The 21,294-nt window shown below is 44.1% G+C and overlaps 1 pseudogene; it reads left to right on the forward strand.

The window, feature by feature from the left end:
- Positions 1-18,849: 18,849 nt before the first annotated feature.
- LOC137345192 (uncharacterized) lies at positions 18,850-20,906 on the forward strand (annotated as a pseudogene).
- Positions 20,907-21,294: the final 388 nt, after the last annotated feature.

The following is a 21,294-nucleotide window of genomic DNA, read 5'->3' on the forward strand; positions in this document are numbered from 1 at the left end:
AGATAGATGAACTAGTGGCACGAACAGAGGCAAGTGATCCAGATCTAATTGCCATGGTTACAAGGAGATCAAGGTTGGGAAATAAATATTCCAGGGTACACAATATTTTGGACAGACAGACAGAATGGCAAAGGAGGAGGGGTAGCCCTGATAGTAAAGATTGGCATAAAAACATTAGTAAGAAGGAATGTGGCCTCAGAAGATCAGGAAGCAGAATCAGTTTGGGTGGAAATTAGGAATAGCAGAAGTCATAAAACATTTGTGGGAGTAATTTACAGGCCCCCTAACAGTAGTCATACTACTGGACAGAACATTAAATGGGAAATTATTGGAGCATGTAAAAAAGTAATGTATTAATTGTGGGGAACTTTAATCTGCATATGGAATGGAACAATCAGCTTGGCAACTGTGGTCTAGAAGATGAATTTGTGGAATGCTTTCATGACATTTTCTTGGAGCAATACATTGTAGAACTGACCAGGGATAAAGCTATTTTAGATCTCGTATTGTGAAATGTAGCAGGGTTAATAAGCAATGCCATAGTAAAAGATCCACTGGGAAATAGTGATCATAATACCATTGAATTGCACGTTAAGTTTGAAAGTGACATATGTCAATCACAAACAAGAATCTTAAACTTAAATAAAGCCAATTACGAAGGTATGAAGGAAGAATTGGCAAAGGCTAATTGGGTAAATAGACTGGCAGGTTTTGTGGTAAATGAGCAGTGAGAAACATTTTAAAGAAGACTTCAAAGGGTTCAACAAAAGTACATTCCGTCCAAAAACAGAAACTCGTCCAGAAAGACCCATCCGTGGCTCACTCAGGAAGTTAAGGAGAGTATTAAACTAAAAGAAATGGCTTACAATGTTGCAAAAAACAGTAGCAAGTCTGAGGATTGGGAGTGTTTTAGAAACCAGCAAAGGGCCACCAAAAAGTTGATAAAAAGGGAAAAAATAGAATATGAGAGTAAACTAGCCAGCAATATAAAAACAGATTATAAGAGCTTTTATAAGTACATAAAAAGGAAGAGAATAGCGAAAGTAGACATTGGCCCCTTAGAGGCAGAAACAGGAGAAATCATCATGGGGAATGAGGAAATGGAAGAGGCACTGAACAAATATTTTGTGTCTGTCTTCACAGTGGAAGGCACAGGTTCCATACCAGAAATAAACAGTAACCTCGGGGCTAAAACAAGTGAGGAAATTAAGGAAATCTATATCAGTCAATAAAACGTATTGGAGAAACTTGAGGTACTAAAATCTGACATGTCCCCTGGATCAGATGGCCTACATCCGAAGGTTCTAAAAGAGATAGCTGCAGAGATAGAAGATGCACTGGCTATGATTTTCGAGAATTCCTTAGTTTCAAGAATAGTCCCATCAGATTGGAAATTGGCAAATGTCACGCCGCTTTTCATGAAAGCAGGTAAAGAGATAACAGGGTACTACAGGCCAGTTAGCCTTACATCAGCCATAAGGAAGATGCTGAAAACTATTATTCGGGACGTCTTAACATTGCACTTGGCAAATCATAGTATAATTAGAACAAGTCAGCATGGGAAATCCAGTTTGACAAATTTATTAGAGTTTTGGAGGATCTAACTAGGAGGGTAGATAAAGGGAAACCAGTAGATGTAATATACCTGGATTTTCAAAGGGCATTCAATAAGGTGCCACATAAAAGTTTAATAGGCAAGATAAGGGCTCGTGGTGTCGCGGGTAATATATTAGCAATGATAGAGGATTGGTTAACTGACAGGAAGCAGTGAGTGAGCATAGATGGGGCATTTTCAAGTTGGCAGACAGTGAACAGTGGAATGCTGCAAGGATCAATGCTCGGACCTCAGCTATTTACACTCTATATTAATGATTTGGATGAAGAGACAGAGAGTAAGGTATTTAAGTTTGCTGATGATAGAAAGCTTGGTGGAAAGGTAAACTGCGAGGAGGATGTAGAGAGGCTGCAAAGAGATATAAACAAGTTAAGTGAGTGGGCAACAAGATAGGAAATGGAGTATAATGTAAGGAAGCGTGAAGTTGTTCACTTTGGTCGTAAAAATAGAAAAACAGAATATTCTTTTAAAAGGTGTGACACTGCTAAGTGTTGTTGTTCATAGAGACTTGGGGGTACTTGTACAAGGAACACACAAAGTTAACATGCAGGTGCAGTGAGCTACCAGGAAGGCAAATGGCATGTTGGCCTTTATTGCAAGGGGATTGGAGGACAGGAATAAATAAGTCTTACTAAAATTGTACATGGCTTTGGTGAGGCTGCACCTGGAATACTGTGTGCAGTTGTGGTCTCCACATTTAAGAAAGGATATACTTGCACTGGAGACAGTGCAGTGAAGATTTACTAGATTTGTCCCTGGGATGAGCATGTTGTCCTATGGTGAGAAGCTGAGTAAATTGGGCCGATATTCTCTGGAGTTTAGAAGAATGAGAAGTGATTTAGTGAGACATACAAGATTCTAAAAGGGCTTGATAGGGTAGAAACTGAGAAATAGTTCCCATTGATCAGTGAATCTAGAACATGGGAACACAGTCTCAGGATAAGGGGTCAATCATTCAGGACTGAGATGAGGAGAAATTACTTCACTCAAAGAGTTGTGAATCTTTGGAATTCTCTACCCCAGAGGGTTGTGGATGTCTTACATGACTGACATCACTGAATACATTTAAGGCTGGGATAGATAGATTTTTGGTCTCGCAGGTGGAGCAGCCTCGATGGGCCATATGGTCTACTTCTGCTCCTATTTCTTGTGTTCTTGTGGAAGAGAAGCAGTGATTGAGGTGCCGATTGTGGGAGGGAGTGGAGAAGATAAGCGCCAATTGAGTCCACTTTACAAAACTCACACTGGAGGCTGCGTCCCTTTGTGTGATGACGTTTTGCACGCATGTGCACATTTGTACCAGCAAGCTGGAAAAGTTCAGGTGCATTTTGCATGTGGGTAAGGATGAATGTGTTCCGTGCATGTGCACAGTTTGGACTGCAGTGATGATGTGGTGCTTGGCTGCGTTGTCAGGAGACACGCAGTAAAGAGACATGCAGTGTCAGACACGCAGACTTACATTATCAGAGGGGCAGAGATACAGAGACTGGCACTGATACATAACAAACACACTGCAATACAGTCAGATGCACAGGGCTACAATGTCATACCGTGTCAGAAACACGCAGATATTTCAGACAGATTTTCACACCGTTAGATGCACAAAGTCACTGAGTCAGTCAATATGTAATACAGAGTCACATCCACAGGTCTACAGAGACAGGCACACAGAGATACAGTCAGGCACACAGCGTATGGAGTCAGACACTCAAGGTTATAAATATAGACACACAAGAATACAGACATACACAAGGTATAGATACAGATGCACAGAGATACAGAGCCATACACAGGAATACAGAAACATACATACAGAGAAACAGAGTCATACTGACAGGTAGAGAGAGTCAGGCACACAGATACAGTCAGGCACAGTTCAGAAAGTCAGGTGCTCAGGTCTATATAGATAGAAATACAAGAATACAATCAGACACTGAGGGTATAAGGTCAAAAACACAGAACGATTCGTACACAGATTATAAAGATTCATCTACAGGGATACAGTGTCAGGCACACTGAGGTACACATCCAGACCCATAAGGTGACAAACTCAGACACACAGCGCTAAATAAGTCAGACACACCGAGATACAGTTTCATTGACTCATGGATACACATTCAGACACACGACTATTCTTAGTCAGCTATACTGGGACACAGAGTCACATAGAAAGGTATGGAGTGTTAGACAGACAAATATAAAAAGTCAGACATGAAGGGGCAAAGGCAGATGCACTGGAACACAGAATCAGACGCTCGGATACAGAGTCATAACGCATAGAGAAACGGGGTCAGGCTCACACAAAGGTACAGAGAGAGAGAAAAAATTGGACGCAGGGTCAGATATATAAGAATATAAAGAGACACGTGGGGATATGGAGTCATACACACAGCGTCTCAGAGTCAGAGACACAGAGCCAGTCAAAAAGAAAGTAAGACACACAGTAATATGGAGCTGAAGACGCAGAGACAGAAATTCAGAAACATTGTCACAGAGTCAAAGAGTTATACAGCACAGAAACAGGCCCTTCGGCCCATCGTGTCTGAACCAGCCATCAAGCACCGAACTATTCTAATCCCATTTTCCAGCACTTGGCTCATAGCCTTCTATGCGACGGCATATCAAATGCTCATCTAAATACTTCTTAAATGTTGTGAGGGTTTCTACCTCTACCAGCTCTTCAGGCAGTGCATTCCAGATTCCAACCATCCTCTGGGTGAAAATGTTTTTCCTCAAATCCCCTCTAAACCTCCTGCCTCTTACCCTAATTCTATGCCCCATATCCTATGCTAAGGGAAAAAGTTTCTTCATATCTAACCTATCAATGCTCCTCATAATTTTGTGCACCTCAATCAGGTCTCCCCTCAGCCTTCTCTGCTCTAAGGAAAATAACCCTAGCCTTTTCAGTCTCTCTTCATAGCTGAAAAGCTCCAGCCCAGGCAACATCCTGGTGAATCTCCTCTGCACCCTCTCCAGTGCAATCACATCCTTCCTACAGTGTGGTGACCAGAACTGTACACAGTACTCCAGCTGTGGCCGAACTAGCGTTTTATACAGCTCCATCATAACCTCCCTGCTCTTATATTCTATGCCACAGCTAAGAAAGGCAAGTATCCCTTATACCTTCCTAACCACCTTATCTATCAGTGCTGCTGCCTTCAGTGATCTATGGACAAGTACGCCAAGATCCCTCTGACCTTCTGTACTTCCAAGGGTCCGACCATCCATTGTATATTCCCTTGCCTTGTTAGTCCCCCCAAAATGCATCACCACACACTTCTCAGGATTAAATTCCATTTGCCACTGCTCCACCCATCTTACCAGCTCACTTATATCGTCCTGTAATCTAATGCTTTCCTCCTCACTATTTAGAACACCACCAATTTTCGTGTCATCTGCGAACTTACTGATCTTCTTCCTCTTCTTCTTCTTTGGCCTCCTTGTCTCGAGAGACAATGGGTAAGCACCTGGAGGTGGTCAGTGGTTTGTGAAGCAGCGCCTGGAATGGCTATAAAGGCCAATTCTAGAGTGGCAGACTCTTCCACAGGTGCTGCAGATAAAATTGGTTGTTGGGAGTGTTACACAGTTGGCTCTCTCCTTGCGCTTCTGTCTTTTTTCCTGCCAACTGCTGAGTCTCCTCGACTCGCCACACTTTAGCCCCTCCTTTACAGCTGCCCGCCAGCTCTGGCGATCGCTGGCAACTGACTCCCACGACTTGTGATCAATGTCACAGGACTTCATGTCACGTTTGCAGACGTCTTTAAAGTGGAGACATGGACGGCCGGTCGGTCTGGTACCAGTGACGAGCTCGCTGTACAATGTGTCCTTGGGGATCCTGCCATCTTACATGCAGCTCACATCGCCAAGCCAGCTCAGGCGCCGCTAGCCTAGTAGGGTGTATATGCTGGGGATGTTGGCCACCTCGAGGACCTCTGCATTGGAGATCCGGTCCTGCCACCTGATGCCAAGGATTCTCCGGAGGCAGCGAAGATGGAATGAATTGAGACGTCGCTCTTGGCTGATATACGTTGTCCAGGCCTCGCTGCCAGAGAGCAAGGTACTGAGGACACAGGCTTGATACACTTGGACTTTTGTGTTCTGTGTCAGTGCACCATTTTCCCACACTCTCTTGGCCAGTCTGGACATAGCAGTGGAAGCCTTTCCCATGCGCTTGTTGATTTCTGCATCGAGAGACAGGTTACTGGTGATAGTTGAGCCTAGGTAGGTGAACTCTTGAACCATTTCCAGAGGGTGGTCGCCAATATTGATGGATGGAGCATTTCTGACATCCTGTCCCGCAATGTTCATTTTCTTGAGGCTGATGGTTAGGCCAAATTCGGTGCAGGCAGCCGCAAACCTGTCGATGAGGCTCTGCAGGCACTCTTCAGTGTGAGATGTTAAAGCAGCATCGTCAGCAAAGAGGAGTTCCCTGATGAGGACTTTCCGTACTTTGGTCTTCGCTCCAAGACGGGCAAGGTTGAACAACCTGCCACCTGATCTTGTGTGGAGGAAAATTCCTTCTTCTGAAGACTTGAACGCATGAGAGAGCAGCAGGCAGAAGAAAATCCCAAAGAGTGTAGGTGCGAGAACACAGCCCTGTTTCACCACTCAGGATTGGAAAGGGGTCTGATGAGGCGCCGCTATGCTGAATTGTGCCTTTCATATTGTCCTGGTATGAGGTGATGATGCCTAGTAGCTTTGGTGGGCATCCAAACTTTTCCAGTTGTCTGAAGAGACCATGTCTGCTGACAAGGTCAAAGGTTTTGGTGAGATCAATGAAAGCAATGTGGAGGGGCATCTGTTGCTCACGGCATTTCTCCTGTAGCTGTCGAAGGGAGAACAGCATGACAATGGTGGATCCCTCTGCTTGAAACCACACTGTGCCTCAGGGTAGACACACTCAGCCAGCTTCTGGAGTCTGTTTAAAGCGACTTGAGCAAAGACTTTCCCCACTATGCTGAGCAGGGAGATTCCACGGTAGTTGTTGCAGTCACCGCGGTCACCCTTGTTTTTATAGAGGGTGATGATATTGGCATCGCGCATGTCCTGTGGTACTGCTACCTCGTCCTAGCACAGGCAAAGCAGTTCATGGAGTGCTGAAAGTATAGCAGGCTTCGCACCCTTGATGATTTCAGGGGTAATACCGTGCTTCTCAGGGGCTTTTCCACTGGCTAGAAAATCAATGGCATCATTGAGTTCCGATTTTAGAACATAGAACATAGCACAGTACAGGCCCTTCAGCCCACGATGTTGTACCGAACATTTAACCTACTCTAAGATCAAACTAACTACCTACCCTTCATTCTACTATCATCCATGTACCTATCGAAGAGTCGCTTAAATGCCCCTAATGTATCTGCTTCTACTACCACCGCTGGCAGCGCATTCCACGCACCCACCACTCTCTGTGTAAAGAACCGACCTCTGACATCTCCCTGAAACCTTCCTCCAATCACCTTAAAATTATGCCCCCTGGTGATAGCCCTTTCCACCCTGGGAAAAAGTCTCTGGCTATCCACTCTATCTGTGCCTCTCATCATCTTGTACCCCTCTATCAAGTCACCTCACGTCCTTCTTCGCTCCAATGTGAAAAGCCCTAGCTCCCTCACTCTTTCTTCGTAGGACATGCCCTCCAGTCCAGGCAGCATCCTGGTAAATCTCCTCTGCACCCTCTCTAAAGCTTCCACATCCTTCCTATAATGAGGCGACCAGAACTGAACACAATATTCCAAGTGTGGTTGAACCAGGGCCTTATAGAGCTGCAGCAAAACCTCGCGGCTCTTAAACTCAATCCTCCTGTTAATGAAAGCCAACACACCATACGCCTTCTTAACAACCCTATCAACTTGGGTGGCAACTTTGAGTGATCTATGGACATGGACCCCAAGATCCCTCTGTTCCTCCACACTACCAAGAATCCTGTCTTTAAGCCTGTATTGCACATTCAAATTCAACCTTCCAAAATCAATCACTTCACACTTTTCCAGGATGAACTCCATCTGCCACTTCTCAGCCCAGCTCTGCATCCTGTCAATGTCCCGTTGCAACCGACAACAGCCTTCCACACTATCCACAACTCCAGCAACCTTCGTGTCATCAGCAAACTTGCTAACCCAGTCTTCCACTTCCTCATCCAAGTCATTTATAAAAATCACAAAGAGCAGAGGTCCCAGAACAGATCCTTGTGGAACACCACTGGTCACCGAGCTCCACGCTGAACACTTTCCATCTACTACCACCCACTGACTTCTATGGGCCAGCCAATTTTGTATCCAGACAGCCAACTTTCCCTGAATCCCATGCCTCCTTACTTTCTGAATGAGCCTACCATGGGGAACCTTATCAAACGCCTTGCTAAAATCCACATACACCACATCCAGTGCTCTTCCTTCATCAATGTGTTTTGTCGCATCTTCAAAGAATTCAATAAGGCTTGTGAGGCATGACCTGCCCCTCACAAAGCCATGCTGACTGTCTCTAATCAAACCATGCTTTTCCAAATTATCATAAATCCTGTCTCTCAGAATCCTCTGCAATAATTTGCCCACTACTGACTTAAGACTGACTGGTCTATAATTCTCAGGGTTATCCCTATTCCCTTTCTTGAACAAGGGAACAACATTTGCCACCCTCCAATCATCCGGTACTACTCCAGTGGACAGTGAAGATGCAAAGATCATCGCCAAAGGCACAGCAATCTCTTCCCTCGATTCCCGTAATATCCTTGGGTATATCCCGTCTGGCCCCGGGGACTTATCTGTCCTCATATCATTCAAAATTTCCAGCACATCCTCCCTCTTAACCTCAACCTGTTCGAGCATATTAGACTGTTCCACGTTGTCCTCACAAACGACCAGGTCCCTCTCACTAATGAATACTGAAGCAAAGTATTCATTTAGGACCTCCCCTACCTCCTCTGACTCCAGGCACAAGTTCCCTCCACTATCCCTGATCGGCCCTACCCTCACTCTGGCCATCCTCTTGTTCCTCACATAAGTGTAGAACGTCTTGGGATTTTCCTTAATCCTACCCGCCAAGACTTTTTCATTTCCCCTTCTAGCTCTCCTAAGTCCGTTCTTCAGTTCCTTCCTGGCTACCTTGTAACCCTCTAGAGCCCTGTATGATCCTTGCTTCCTCAACCTTAAGTAAGCTTCCTTCTTCCTCTTGACTGGCTGTTCCACATCTCTTGTCATCCAAGGTTCCTTCACCCTACCATCCCTTCCCTGCCTCATCGGGACAAACCTATCCAGCAGTCGCAGCAAGTGCTCCCTAAACAACCTCCATATTTCTGTCGTGCATTTCCCTGAGAACATTTGTTCCCAATTTATGCTCCCCAGTTCCTGCCTAATAGCATTGTAATTCCCCCTCCCCCAATTAAATATTTTCCCATCCCGTCTGCTCCTGTCCCTCTCCATGACTATAGTAAAGGTCAGGGAGTTGTGATCACTATCACCGAAATGCTCTCCCACCGAGAGATCTGCCACCTGGCCTGGTTTGTTGCTAAGCACCAAGTCCAACATAGTCTCCCCTCTAGTCGGCCTATCTACATATTGAGTCAGGAAACCTTCCTGGACACACCTGACAAAAACTGCTCCATCCAAACTATTTGCACTAAGGAGGTGCCAATCAATATTAGGGAAGTTGAAGTCACCCATGACAACAACCCTGTTACTTCTGCACCTTTCCAAAATCTGCCTCCCAATCTGTTCCTCCATGTCTCTGTTGCTATTAGGGGGTCTATAGAAAACTCCCAACAAAGTGACTGCTCCTTTCCTGTTTCTGACTTCCACCCATAATGACTCAGTAGACAAACCCTCCTCGACGACCTCCCTTTCTGCAGCTGTGATACTATCCCTGATTAGCAATGCCACTCCCCCACCTCTTTTACCTCCCTCCCTATTCCTTTTGAAACATCTAAACCCTGGAACATCCAACATCCATTCCTGCCCCTGTGATATCCACATCTCTGTAATGGCCACAACATCGTAGCTCCAAGTACTGATCCATGTTCTAAATTCATCAGCCTTATTCCTGACACTTCTTGCGTTAAAATAGACACACTTCAACCCATCATACTGGCTGCAACTTTGCCCTGTCAACTGTCTAACCTTCCTCACAGACTCTCTGCACTCGGTATCTGCCTGTTCAACCGCTACCCCATCCACTGATCCGTAGCTCCGGTTCCCATCCCACTGCCAAACTAGTTTAAACCCTTTTGTTTTGTTGGCTGTATGTCCAGCTCATCCATGACTGGCAGAGACTGGGCTGCATTGAGCGCAGTCTACGTGACAACATTTTCCCTGGAGTACAGTTCTAGGGAGTGTTCCACCCAGTGGTCCATTTGCTTGTGTTGGTCAGTGATTATGTCCCCTGATCTAGATTTGAGGGGGGCAATCTTCATGATGGTTGGCCCAAAAGCCCTCTTAATGCCATCATACATTCCTCTGATATTTCTGGTGTCAGAGGCCAGCTGAATATGACTGCATTGATGTTGCCAGTAGTCATTTGCGCAGCGCCTGGCTGTTCTTTGTGCAGTGCTTCTGGCTGCTTTCAGTGCTATGGATGTTAACTCGCTGGGGGCTTTCTTGTAGTTCAGCAGTGCAATGCGCTTCGCAGCTATGACAGGTTCCAGCTCTTCGATGTGAGATTGAAACCAGTCTGCATTCCGCTTCACATGTTTGCTTTTGGTGGTCATTGCTGAGTCAAAGATGACATCTCTGATGTGGGCCCACTTGGTCTCTGCATCCCCTGCGGGAGTGTTTTGAAGGGCTTTTTCGAGTGAATTTAGAAACTTACGTAACAGCTGTGGATGAGAAATTCTGCTAGTGTTGATGCACGGGTGGCCCTTTTGCTTGGAGAGATGCAGCTTCTTTGGTTTGAGGCTAACCTTGCTGCACACCAGGGAGTGGCCGGTGTCGCAGTCCGCACTGTGGAAGCTGCGTGTGATTTGAACGCTGTTTAGAGAGGCTCGCCGTGTGACGATGAGGTCCAGCTGGTGCCAATGGCGTGACTTCCTGATCATACCTCCTATATCCATGTCTAAATCATTAATATACACTACAAACAGAAAGGGTCCCAGCACTGATCCCTGTGGTACACCACTGCTCACAGGCTTCCACTCGCAAAAACAGCCCTCGACCATTACCATCTGCCTCCTGCCAGTCAGCCAATTTTGGATCTAATTTGCCAAATTGCCCTGGCTCCCATGGGCTCTTTCCATCTTAACCAATCTCCCATGTGTGACCTTATCAAAATCTTTACTGAAGTCCATGTAGACTACATCAACTGCTTTACCCTCATCTACACATCTTGTCACTGCCTCAAAAAATACAATCAAGTTATTTAGATGCAATCTCCCCCTGACAAAGCCATGCTGACTATCTCTGATTAATCCCTGCCTCTCCAAGTGGAGATTAATCCTGTCCCTCAGGATGTTTTCCAATAATTTCCCAAGCACTGATGTTGGACTCACCAGCCTGTAATTACCTGGTTTATCCCTGCTACCCTTCTTGAATAATGGTACTACATTCGCTGTCCTCCAGTCCTCTGGTACCTCTCCTGTGGACAGAGAGGATTTGTAAATTAGTGTCAAAGCCCCTCCTATCTCCTCCCTTGTCTCACATAACAGCCTGGGATGCATCTCATCTGGGCCTGGGGACTTATCCACTTTTAAGCCCACTAAGACAACTAATGTCTCCTCCCTTTCAATGCTAATATGTTCAAGTATATCACAATCCCCCTCCCTGATCTCCACACCTACATCATCCTTCTCCATAGTGAACACCAATGAAAAATAATCATTTAAAACCTTACCTATGTCCTACGGCTCCACACACAGTTTGCCACTTTGGTCCCTAATGAGCCCTCCTCATTCCCTGGTTATCCTCTTACCCTTAATATACTTATAAAATGCCTTTGGATTTTCCTTTACCTTGCCCACCAATGTTTTTCATGTCCCGTCTTCGCTCTCCTAATTACTTTTTTATGTACCCCCCCTGCACTTTCTATACTCCTCTAAATGCCTCTGCTGTTTACAGCGCTCCGAATCTGCCATAAGCCTCCTTTTCTTTCTGATCCACTCCTCCATATCCCCTGATATCCAGGGTTCCCTGGACTTGTTGGTCATACCTTTCACCTTATCGGGTACATGTTGGTTCTGAACTCTCACTATTTCCTCTTTGAATGACTCCCACTGATCTGATGTAGACTTTCCTACAAGTAGCTGATACCAGTCCACTTTGGCCAGATCCTGTTTTATCATATTGTGAGAATAAGAAATATTGAAATGTTGTTTCTACAGCTTGTGGAAAGTTACCAAGAAGTCATTTGTGCACAACATAATGAAATCACTGAAAAAGAGAACTGATAAGGATATGTAAGTGGAGACCTTAAGACAGTACATCACTGACAAAGAGAACTGATAAGGGTATGTAAGTGGAGACCTTAAGACAGTACATCACTGAAAAAGAGAATTGATAAGGGTGTGTAAGTACAGACCTTGGGACAGTACATCACTTAAAAATTGTGCTTAGGCAGATAAAAGAGAAACAGCAAGAGTTAGAACAAAGGATGTAGTGAATAAGAAACTGCCCCACTAAGATAAAGGCTGACAGCTGCAAGTTAAAACACACAATGGAGAGCCAAATAAGGTAAAACAAAAACAAGAGTTAGGGGCTAGAAAGTTAGAGTAGGGGGAGAAGTAAACAGAGGAGGAGACTGTAGCAACCATCGGATAGGTTAGTGTCATAATACGTTATAACCAATAATGTGAAATAAAGGCGTGGACAAATGTATTTGTATTGTATAAACATGAACTGAATATGTTGATCGGTGTGCCTGCTTGTAGGACACCCGATCTTGCAAGAATGTTAAATAAACTTACTTCTTCAGAGTTTGACTTGGTGTAAATTATTATCAAGTGGGCTACGTTTCTCATAAGTGGGGGCTCGTCCGGGATCTATTCATCATTGCCGGGACCGCGGCCGACGACAGACGAGAAGACGCGTCCCGTTAATTTTAAAACGGTCTCGTTTCTCTCATCGGTAGCGGACCCGAGTAATTGACTGAAAAAGATCCTAGGGAAGTCACTCTGAACGAGTATTTAGTGCGGCAGGTACACATGTGAAGTCAGGCAACTCCGTGCACGGACCAAGGTAAGAAAAACGACTTTTAAGTATTATCTTGGTGACTTATGGTTAACTGTAGGATAAGACCTTCTAAGTACCAAATGTCCTTGAGGAGTGAATTTTACAGTCCTGCAGTATAAGACCCTTCAGCTAGGAGGTGAGTACTGTATGGTATAAGACCCTTCAGTTAGGAGGTGAATACCGTAAGGTATAAGACCCTTCAGCTAGGAGGTGAATACCGTGGGGTACAAGACCCTTCAGCTAGGAGGTGAATACTGTGGGGCAGTATAAGACCCTTCAGCTAGGAGGTGAGTACTGTATGGTATAAGACCCTTCAGTTAGGAGGTGAATACCGTAAGGTATAAGACCCTTCAGCTAGGAGGTGAATACCGTAGGGTACAAGACCCTTCAGTGAGGAGGTGAATACTGTGGGGCAGTATAAGACCCTTCAGCTAGGAGGAGAATACCGTAAGGTATAAGACCCTTCAGTTAGGAGTTGAATACTGGTTAACTATAGGATAAGACCTTCTAAGTACTGCAGTATAAGACCCTTCAGCTAGGAGGTGAGTACTGCAGGGTTCAAGACCCTTCAGTTAGGAGGTGAATACTGTGGGGCAGTATAAGACCCTTCAGCTAGGAGGTGAATACTGCCGGGTATAAGACCCTTCAGTTAGGAGGTGAATACTGTGGGGTATAAGACCCTTCAGCTGGGAGGTGAGTACTGTATGGTATAAGACCCTTCAGTTAGGAGGTGAATACCGTAAGGTATAAGACCCTTCAGCTAGGAGGTGAATACCGTAGGGTACAAGACCCTTCAGTTAACCATGGGAAATAAGTCGTCTAAAAAGGAAGACGATGGGAGACAAGGAGGGTCTGCCGGCAACATACCTCCAGAAAGTCCATTGGGACGGATGTTGGAGTATTGGGATTTAGAGTCAAAAACCAAGGAGAAAGATAAGAAAGTTATGATCAAATATTGTTGTTTCATTTGGACACAGAAACCAATCCAAAATCCCTCCGTCTTCTGGCCAAAGTACGGATCGGATGAAAATTGGGTCTGTCAGACCTTAAACATTTGGATTAATGAAAAGGTCCCATATAGTCAACAAGAGGCGGATTATGCTGCCTGTTGGTTGGGTGTACAGGGTTGCAAATTGTATCCATTACAAACTAAGGAACGGGACCCAACGGCGCCCCAGTCCCAAAGGTGGGAAGTGTTAGATCATCTCCCGCCTCCCTATATCACACCACAGGGGAATAATCAACAACCAACCGGAGTAGGTAGAGGGGCACAGGGCTCAGACCCCCGTTCGGACCAGGAACAAGATGCCTCAGGAGCATCTTCAGCACATTCCTCATTAGAAACAGGGACAAGACCCAAATATGATCTAAGGACGGCAAGAAGGACCACCCCTAAACCCGACGATAATGACGACGATAGAGACAGAGAGTCTCCTAAGACAATGATGCCCTTGAGAGAGGTACCAATAGGAAATAATGAAATTGGATTTGTTAGTGTACCATTAACGTCAGGAGAGGTAAGAGCGCTTAAAAAGGAAATGAAAGTCCTTGTGGAAGACCCCTTAGGATTGGCAGACCAAGTAGATCATTTTCTCGGTCCAAGTATATATACTTGGACGGAATTAATGTCCATTATGAGCATATTATTTATGAGTGAAGAAAGGGGAATGATTCGACGGTCTGCAATGCAAATTTGGGAAAGAGAAAACCCTCCCGGGGTAGGGGGAAACGAACCAGCCGAACAAAAATACCCTAATCAAGAACCGCAGTGGCAGAACAATAACGTCGGCCATAGGGGCCAGATGAAAGACCTTAGAAATCTGATAGTAAAAGGCATTAGGGAATCTGTCCCGAAATCACAAAATTTGAATAAAGGCTTCGAAGTAAGACAGGAAAAGGATGAGACTCCCTCAAATGTCTTACAGAGATTACGGGACACAATGAGGAAATATTCAGGTTTAAATCCAGAAGACCCGGTTGCCCAAGGACTCCTTCGAAACCATTTTGTAACAAAATCATGGCCGGACATCCAAAAGAAAATTCAAAAGATAGAGGGATGGAGTGAAAAACAATTGGACGAACTGCTCAGAGAAGCGCAGAAAGTTTTCGTTAATAGAGATGAAGCCAGAGAAAAACAAAAAGCAAAAATAATGGTAGCGACAGTAGATGAGATTGTGAAGAAAAGAATAGAACCAGTCAATAGAGGACAAGGACCGGAGTGGCAAAATGGGGAAAAAAGGGGAAAAGGGACTCAAAGGGGACCCCGACAGGAACAGTGGGAAAGAGCCCGACAGGCAGGCTGTTACCATTGCGGACAACTGGGACATTTTAAAAAGAACTGTCCGGGACTAAGGAGAGAACAAAGGGTAGTAGAACAAATGTCTTTTGATGAACAATAGGGGGGTCAGGGGTTTCTACCCCCGGGGAGCCACCGGGAACCCTTGATAAACCTACAGGTGGGTCCCCATCAGGAAGAAACAGTATTTTTGGTAGATACTGGGGCAACAAGGTCATCCTTAAACTTTAAACCCCAGGATGTACATTTTTCAGGGAAAGAAATGACAGTCTCAGGGGTGAAGGGTGAGGGATTCGCAGTTCCCATATTTGAACCTACCACTCTTAAATTGGGCTCCGAGGAAATCAAGGGACAGTTATTATACATACCCGAAATTGGGAGTAACTTATTGGGAAGGGATTTGATAATACAATTGGGGTTAGAGATTGGAGTAATGGACAAACAATTAGTAATCACCATGGCAATACTTACAGAAGAACAAGAACAGCAAATAGATCCTATTGTATGGGTAAAAGAGGGAAACAGGAGGATTAAACATACCACCCCTTCAGATCAGTCTTAAAAATGAAAGAGAGACAGTATGCATAAGACAGTACCCCATACCTCTCGAGGGAAGGAAAGGATTAAGGCCAGTAATAGAGGGGTTAATAAAAGATGGACTTCTAGAACCATGCATGTCTCCCTTTAATACCCCCATACTTCCCGTGAAGAAACCAGACGGGACATACCGATTAGTACAAGATTTACGAGCCCTTAATAAAATAGTCCAAATAAGGCACCCGGTGGTTCTAAATCCATATGCATTGTTAAGTAAAATACCCCATGACTATGGATGGTTTAGCGTAGTCGATCTAAAAGATGCTTTCTGGGCCTGCCCTTTGGACCAGAAAAGTAGAGATTTGTTCGCCTTCGAATGGGAAAATCCAAACACAGGACTGAAACAACAGTTTAGGTGGACAGTACTCCCGCAAGGGTTTACGGAGTCACCTAACTTATTTGGCCAAGTCTTAGAACAAGTATTAGAAAAATTTCAGCCCCCTCCGGGGATTTCCTTATTACAATATGTAGACGACCTTCTAGTGTCGGGAGAAAATAAGAATATCGTAGAAGAAGGAACAAATGACTGACTAAACTTTTTAGGAAAACAAGGATTGAGAGTCTCAAGGAGTAAACTCCAGTATGTAGAAAAAGAAGTAAAATATTTGGGACATCTAGTGAGCAAAGGAAAAAGGAGAATAAGTCCCGAGAGAATACGGGGCATTGTAGAATTAGCCCTCCCAAGGACGAAAAAAGAATTGAGAAAGTTATTGGGACTCATAGGATACTGTAGATTATGGATGGATCAATATGCCCAACACACAAAAGGGCTATATTTTAAATTACTGGAGGAAGAACCGAATGTGTTAAAATGGACAGAAGAGGAAGAAAAATTAGTTGAGAACCTAAAACAAATTTTGATAAAAGCACCTGTATTAGCCCTTCCGTCATTAGACAAACCGTTCCATTTATTCACGACGGCAAATAAAGGAACGGCTTTGGGGGTGTTGACTCAACAGAAAGGAGGAAAGAGACAGCCCATAGCTTTCCTATCAAAGATTTTAGATCCCGTCTGTAGGGGATGGCCAGAGTGTGTGCAAGCTGTGGCAGCCACAGCACTGTTGGTCGAAGAAAGTAGAAAATTGACCTTTGGAGGAGCCCTGGTAGTGAGTACTCCTCACCAGGTGAGAACGATACTGAGTCAGAAAGCGGGACGTTGGCTGACCGACTCAAGGATCCTAAAATATGAGGCAATCCTGTTGGAAAAAGATGACTTGACAATTGTAACAGACTCCTGTCTAAATCCAGCCACCTTCTTATGGAGAGAAGAAGGGGGATGCCAAGACATTGAGCATCAATGTTTAGATATTATAGAATACCAGACAAAGGTTAGAGAGGACTTGAGAGACATTCCCCTTCATACAGGATATCGTTTGTTCATAGACGGATCCTCCCGACTAATACACGGAAAGAAACATAATGGGTACGCTCTAATCGATGGGAAAGAAAATAGTGTAATTGAAGCAGACAGATTGCCCAATACCTGGTCTGCCCAAACTTGTGAACTATATGCTCTAAATCAGGCTCTTAAAAATCTGGAAAGGAGAAAAGGAACGATATATACTGATTCCAAATATGCGTTTGGAGTGGTACATACGTTTGGAAAAATCTGGCAGGAAAGGGGTCTGATAAACAGTAGAGGAAAAGAATTGGCCCATGAGGAGCTGGTAGAACAAGTCTTGAGTAACTTATTATTGCCAAAAGAAATTGCAGTGGTCCATATAAATGGGCACCAGAAAAATGAAACATGTGAAGCAAAAGGGAACCGACTGGCAGATGAAATAGCAAAGGAAGCAGCTTTGAACCCTCAGCCAATACCAATAAACATCCTAACCCCAGCTTTAATCGGACCCTCAGTAAACCCTATTTTTACAGAAGCTCAGAAAGAGGAATTAGTGAAGTGGGGGGTCCACGAAATACCTAGCGGGAAATGGATCCTACCTGATGGTAGGGAAGTAGTGAATAAACCCATCATGAGGGAAATAATGACTAATCTACACCAAGGAAGTCGTTGGGGAACCCAAGCAATGTGCGATTTGGTTTTAAGAAAATATGGATGTAAAGGGATTTATACTATTGCCAAACAGGTTTGCGAAGGATGTTTAATTTGCAAAAAGATAAACAAACAGTCTTTGAGAAAAAGAGTGTTGGGAGGGAGACAACCGAGTCTGAGACCATTCCAAAGTATACAGGTAGATTTTACCGAATTAACCCCAGTAGGGAAACTAAAATACATTCTAGTTTTAGTAGACCATTTGACAGGGTGGGTGGAAGCTTATCCCATGACTGCAGCTACATCCGGAGGAGCTTCTAAAGTAATATTGGAACAAATAATTCCCCGATACGGAATTGTAGAAAACATAGATTTGGACCAAGGAAGTCATTTTACCTCGAAGCTATTACAAGAAATAGTTAGGGGATTGGGAATCCAATGGGACTTCCAAACCCCTTGGCACCCTCCCTCTTCGGGGCGGGTGGAAAGAATGAATCAGACCTTAAAGAAACACCTGTCCAAACTGGTACTTGAAACAAAGTTACCTTGGACAAAATGTTTACCTATAGCGATACTCAGAATTCGGACAGCCCCTAGAAAAGATGTGGGACTGTCCCCCTATGAAATGCTATTCGGATTACCCGATATGGGAACCAGGGGCAAGATGCCAACCTTAGAAACTAAAGATTTGTTTCTCAAGAACTATATACTGGCGTTGTCTTCCTCATTGTCATTCCTCAGGAAGCAAGGCCTGTTAGCACAGACCCCACCTCTCGAATTTGCAGTGCACAAGATCCAACCAGGAGATTGGGTTCTGGTGAAATCGTGGAAAGAGACTAAACTACAACCGAACTGGGAGGGACCATACCAGACTCTCCTAACCACTGAAACAGCCATAAGAACAGCAGAAAGAGGTTGGACCCACTACACGAGAATCAAGGGGCCGGTACAACCCCCGGCCGAGGAAGGAACTTGGACAACCGAATTTACCGAAGAACCATTGAAAATAAAGCTAAAAAGACTTTGAGTAACAAACTTTTTTTTATATAGCGGCGCGAGCGCGGAAATACTGTCTGTAATATTGTGTGCCTTTTCTCTCTCTCTTTCTTTTCGAAAGCAGCCAGGAAAACAGAACCAGATTAAAATGGGTTGGATGTTTTTGTATGTAGCATTAGTCATCCCAGTAATGGGAAAAATAACAATGTGGGACGGAACTGACGGGGACAACGGTACACAGATTCCATGGGTTACCCAAATTGAAATCCCCAAGAGCCAGGACCCTCAGGTGATAGAAGTAGATTTATGTTTCCTAATCCCATGTGGGGGCATACATAACCAAATAAATTATTATGTGGAGTCCCTCCATTATTATGGGGATGGACTACTAACAGGAGACCCACTCCCACCGATTATATCCATTCACCAGAGCCCCATAAAACCAGGCCCAGATTGTCCAGATAAGGAATGCAACCCTATATATTTGACAATAAAAAGAACCGAGTGGACAGAAACGACTGGTGGAATATCCATCCAACGCCATTGGAATGGCTCAATAACAGAAGAACGACAAATCAAAAATACCCACTTCCAATTAGACAACAAGGTGTTTGGAGTAACAGTTAGAGAAGGGAAAAAGAAAGGTGAATTAAAATGTTGTTTTCAGGTAACAATAGATAAGACTGGTAAACCATCTAACAAACTAAAAGGGACCTCTCATAATGATCCTAACATAGTAAAAATAATGAGTAAAAGACTTGAGAAAGACAATTGAGATAGAAACCGGTTACGGGGACACAAATGCCTGGGTAGAATGGATAAAATATACTGTAAAAAGTTTGAACAAAAACAATTGCTATGCTTGTGCATCTGGTAGACCGATAGCTCAAGTAGTACCTTTCCCGCTGGGGTGGGAGCGTGACCGAAAGGGCATGGAATGCATGTTAGCCCTATATCAGGATAAGACGGCTTGGGGTATTCAAACTTGCATATCCTTGTCAATAATGTTCCCTCCCCTAGAGAAAGAAGATTCAAGGACTCCCCCTTCATTTTTAGCCACCAGTGTGAATCACACATCATGCGTACGTCGACACGGTGCGGAGCTAACCAGAAATATGGGAGAGTCGAAGTCATGCATAGAGACTGAGGATGTAACTGGAAGAGTCAGGGGAGGGAACTACTCATCATTGAATGTTCCCAGAGCGGATTTATGGTGGTATTGCGGAGGAAAAATCCTGAGACAGACCCTACCCTCCCAATGGAAGGGGACGTGCGCAATTGTTCAATTGGCAATACCATTCACCTTGGCATTTGAGAAACAAAAGATAATAACGAGGGAAAGGGGTAAAAGGGAAGCGATAGCGAACTCTTTTGACGACCAGGTATACTTGGATTCCATAGGGGTCCCAAGAGGGGTACCTGATGAATTCAAGGCCCGAAACCAAATAACCGCCGGTTTCGAGTCTTTGTTTTGGTGGGTCACTATTAACAAAAATGTAGATTGGATAAATTATATTTATTACAACCAACAAAGATTTATAAATTATACTAGAGATGCGGTAAAAGGTATAGCTGAACAATTAGATGCCACTAGTAGAATGGCTTGGGAAAATCAACTGGCTCTAGATATGATCTTAGCAGAAAAAGGAGGTGTGTGTAATGTTAGGAGGGAAATGTTGCACATTTATCCCAAATAACACAGCACCCGATGGTTCAATCACCCGAGCACTGCAAGGGTTAACACCTTTAGCAGAGGAGATGGTCGAAAATTCAGGAGCAGACACTTCCCTGACGGGGTGGCTTGAATCCTGGTTTGGAAAATGGAAAGGCATGATAATCTCGGTTTTTACCTCCTTGATCATGGTTGGCGGAATATTAATAGTCATCGGGTGTTGTATTATTCCTTGTGTAAGAGGGCTGACACAGCGATTGATTGAGACAGCTTTGACGAAGCAGATGTCAATACAAAGAGGCCAGGAAGAGAGTATGTACCTGTTAGGTAATGACAAAGTGGATAGTATCAACGGAAATACAGACATTGAAAAGGCGGCTGAAATAATGCTCAGAGGATTTGAGAGGACATATGAGAACCCTCCGCAGTATGTAGAAAACAACAAGGATTAAGTAAAAGAAAAGGGGGAATTGTGAGAATAAGAAATACTGAAATGTTGTTTCTACAGCTTGTGGACAGTTACCAAGAAGTCATTTGTGCACAACATAATGAAATCACTGAAAAAGAGAACTGATAAGGGTATGTCAGTGGAGACCTTAAGACAGTACATCACTGACAAAGAGAACTGATAAGAGTATGTCAGTGGAGACCTTAAGACAGTACATCACTTAAAAATTGTGCTTAGGCAGATAAAAGAGAAACAGCAAGAGTTAGAACAAAGGATGTAGTGAATAAGAAACTGCCCCACTAAGATAAAGGCTGACAGCTGCAAGTTAAAACACATAATGGAGATCCAAATAAGGTAAAACAAAAACAAGAGTTAGGGGCTAGAAAGTTAGAGGAGGGGGAGAAGTAAACAGAGGAGGAGACTGTAGCAACCATAGGATAGGTTAGTGTCATAATACGTTATAACCAATAATGTAAAATAAAGGCGTGGACAAATGGATTTGTATTGTAGAAACATGAACTGAATATGTT

The sequence above is a fragment of the Heterodontus francisci genome, chromosome 28 (assembly GCF_036365525.1).
Source record: "Heterodontus francisci isolate sHetFra1 chromosome 28, sHetFra1.hap1, whole genome shotgun sequence".
NCBI classification, from domain to species: domain Eukaryota; kingdom Metazoa; phylum Chordata; class Chondrichthyes; order Heterodontiformes; family Heterodontidae; genus Heterodontus; species Heterodontus francisci.